Source organism: Neopelma chrysocephalum, unplaced genomic scaffold (assembly GCF_003984885.1).
Source record: "Neopelma chrysocephalum unplaced genomic scaffold, ASM398488v2 Primary Assembly neopelma1_252, whole genome shotgun sequence".
Taxonomy (NCBI): domain Eukaryota; kingdom Metazoa; phylum Chordata; class Aves; order Passeriformes; family Pipridae; genus Neopelma; species Neopelma chrysocephalum.
In genome coordinates this window covers 2,282,952-2,286,793 of record NW_020897914.1, presented here as the reverse complement: position 1 = coordinate 2,286,793, position 3,842 = coordinate 2,282,952, and positions in this window count along the sequence as shown.

Sequence of the window (3,842 nt, the reverse complement as noted above, 5' to 3'; positions counted from 1 at the left end):
TGACAGATTATGTGGTATCAAATGGGATAGCAGAAAAAAGAAAATGTGCTTGTTCCTTGTTTTCTCTCCATCACTTCTCTATGTGGTAGGACTAGATAATTTTCCTGTTCGTGGAGGAGTTTTTGTCTGAGAAGGCTGCATGCCTCTTTTTCTTTCCCTCAGTATGTTCTCTTTTTGCCCTTTGTCTACTCCTGTCCATTAGTGGGTGAGAGTGCAAAACTGAGGGCAGGAAACCCTTCAGAAGTCCCAAACCAACCTAAGTGCCTGGTTCCAGGGAGGATTTTTCTCCAGGACCAGAGAAGGATCTCAGTTAGCCCAGCAGACTGCTGCAGTTCACCCCGAATCACTCGTGTGCAGAGCTGAGAGCAGCCCAGTGTCAGCTCTGAGGTGAAGCGCTGCTCCCACGCCAGCAGCCTCCGCGTGACGGGTTACACAACAGCCCTGTTGCTGCTGGGGCTGGCAGGGCACCCACGGGACAGTCCTGAGCATGGCACCCATGGGCAGCCCTGGGCATGGCACCCATGGGCAGCCCTGGGCATGGCACCCACGGGACAGCCCTGGGCATGGCACCCACAGGACAGTCCTGAGCATGGCACCCATGGGGCAGCCCTGGGCATGGCACCCATGGGACAGTCCTGAGCATGGCACCCACAGGGCAGCCCTGGGCATGGCACCCACGGGACAGCCCTGAGCATGGCACCCACGGGACAGTCCTGGGCATGGCACCCACGGGGCAGCCCTGGACATGTCACCAACAGGCAGCTCTGAACATGTCACCCACGGGACAGCCCTGGACATGTCATCCATGGGGCAGCCCTGGACATGTCACCCATGGGGCAGCTCTGGACATGTCACCCACGGGACAGCTCTGGACATGTCACCCATGGGACAGCCCTGGACACGAGGGTCTGCCCAGGCCAACCTTCCCTCTCCTGTGCCTTGGGCTGGGATGTTCACCTGCACTGGGGAGGGGTTGGGAAAGGGCAATTCCCCTTGCAGTGGCAGCAGGCTGTGCAGGAGAGAGCATGCCCTTCCTCTGCAGCAGCAGTGTTATCTCAGGATGTGGAGACCCACGAGCTCACCCTGGGGCCAAAATGCTTCTCCTCACCTGCAGCACCTGTGTGCTGGTGCATTTGATGTGCCTGTCCCCCTTCTCAGAAACTGCTGAGACCAGAGGCTGTTCACACCAGTAATGCCTCTCCCGACAGAAGTTCATTTGTAAATTCACATCGACCAAAGCAGCCCGGCATCGATTGTTCTGTCAGCCTGGCGTCCCAGCAGCCAGCGGTGACATTGCTGCCGCCGAGAGGTCGCATTCCCAGCTCGGGGAGGGCGGGAGCAGCGCGTGGGAGTCCCGGCCTCTGCACTGCTCCGCTCCCGGCAGGGCCAGAGCGGCCAAAGGGCCACCACAGCTCCTTGGCCCTCGGCCCTGCAGGGGGGCAGCCTGATCCCAAGCCCCTGGTGCCTTCTGACAAGCAGTCCAAGCAGAAGGCACCAGCCTGTTCTGTGAGCCTCTTTGGTAAGTTGTTAAAATAACAGCCTTGCACAGTCCCCATCAGCTCAAATGTGCAGTGATGCCAGAAATATGCCCATGAGTGAAATGTTTCTTCGTTTAACAGGAGGGAACACAGCCCTGCACAGAGGAGAACTTGATAACCACTTGGTACAGGATTAGTTTCCCCACCTGTCTTTTTAAACCAGTTAACTATTTCAGCCAGTGAGAAAATATCTGTTAAAAATATTTTCCAGGTAAAACCCTTCCTATGGGCGAGGAATGTCCCCGGCTCTGCTCACTCTGCACATCTGACTTGGTGAGCTGAGGTCACACAGTTCTCAGTGAGGAGAGGCCTTGGTGACACACAATGCAAGCTGGCTCCAGTCCATCCCTAATCTTTGGGCCCTGCTTCTGCTTTCATGTGAGTGTCTGGCTGCATGTCTGGCTTTCTGCACAGTGGGGTGCCCGCTTTCAGGCTGAGGAGATTCAGTGTCGGCCCCTCGCATGCAGCTGCAGGATTGTTAGATGTCTTTAATTAAGTCGGTGAACTCTGCCAGTGCAGCAGATGCCTCCATTAACTGCTCAGCCACAGGCATTTTGCAAAACAGTACTGAATGGGAGTGCACCAAAGGAGAGGTATTGCTTCAGCTTTGATCAGAGTCCCCTGCAGCACCGGGCCTTCAAAGGGAGGCAGAGAGCTCCCTGCCTTAGGCTGCTCACAAGTGCTGTCCTGCAGTGCACGCCCACAGACGGGGCACTTGGGTCTCATTGGAACCACCTACCCCTGTCTCTGTAACCCACAGTTCACCTCCCTTCACTTTATTTCTTTTGAACAGAAAGTGATCTGACAGCCCAGGCTGGTCTGAGAGCAGCTCTGGAGGTGAGACAGCGCTGGAGAGGGAGGGCTTCGTGCCAGCAGGTACAAGTGTCAGTTCTCCTTGGGCTGGGGGTCTCGTGGGAGCTGAGCTGCATCCCCTGTTTGCTGCTGGTGGGCTCCAGGGAACAGGAGGACAACAGGGCAGTGTCGACGAAACACCTGGATTTGCAATCAGTTTCTCCTCTGCTTGCAAAGAGCTGAGCAAGGTACTGAATATTTGCAGATTTCAGTGGGATTTTGGTAAAGCAAAGGCAGGTAAGCCTCGAGTCAGAATATCCTCTTTTCAGTGTAAGGAACCCTTGAGGCATTTAAAATGTACAGGCCTGTGAAGCTCCCCCAGTCCTGGTGACCAGTGTCAAGGAAGGCTCAAAGCTTCTCAGTGCAGCTGGGCACCCATCTTCTGCCCAGCTAGGTTGAGTTTAACAGGTATAGCCTCCACTTCCATATCCCAGGAGGTGACAGCATAAGCTGGGACACAGTCATGTGTGCATGGTCCAGCACTGGTGTGAGCAGTGACACATCCCAGGGCCAGCAGCGCTGCAGGGAACAGGTCTGTGCTGCAAGTCAGGCATGACAGGGGTGGTTCAAAGCCTCAGTGCAATTCTCTGCTCTGCAGTTATGACCCACATCCTTTGGTTTGACCCATAAAGTGGGAGCTGGTCACAGCAAGACACCGGCAGCTTGGCTGTTCTCAAGCTCTTCTTGTTGGCAAGAAGCAAATTGTTCTCTCAGAACACCTTCAGGAGAGTGTACAGGATGGGAACACCTCTGGGATCTATTCCAGACCCCACAGGAATTGTCTGGGAATATTCTGGAGAACACAGAAAAATAAATAATTTTTGACTGCTTCAGACAAAGAGCTATTGGGTATTGTACAAAGATAAGAGACTACAAAAATGACCATTTGATTTCTGTTCTAGCAGAAAGCTGGCTTCGACTCCCAGTGCTGAGCAGAGCAGCAATAAAAACACAATTTACTTTCTAACATGACAGGGAAACAAGTCCACCACTACACTTAGGAAACAAATAACGTAGCCACAGTTCAAGATAAATCCAGACATTAATTTTGGCCTAAAGATATGATTGTTGGAAATAACAATACACTTTCATATCATTACTCACCAAAATTATATCTACTGATTAATTTACAAAATGGAAGACAAAGTTTATCAGGGTTTTAAAAATCACTACGTGCTTAGAAAGAAGCCATCAGGGGACAGAGCCACTGGGGGCACAGCTATCGGGGGGCACAGCCATCGGGGGACATGGCCATAGGGCTACATCGCCCTCGGAAGACGGAGCCATCGGGGGAGAGAGATATGGGGGACAGAGCCATCGGGGGCACAGCCATCGGGGGACAGAGCCATTATGGGGCTCGGCCATCGGGGGTCACGGCCACCGGCGGATCCATCCCTCGGGGGCCCGTCCCTCGGGGTCTCCAGGCGCGGTCCCCGCGGTGCCCGGGCGGGG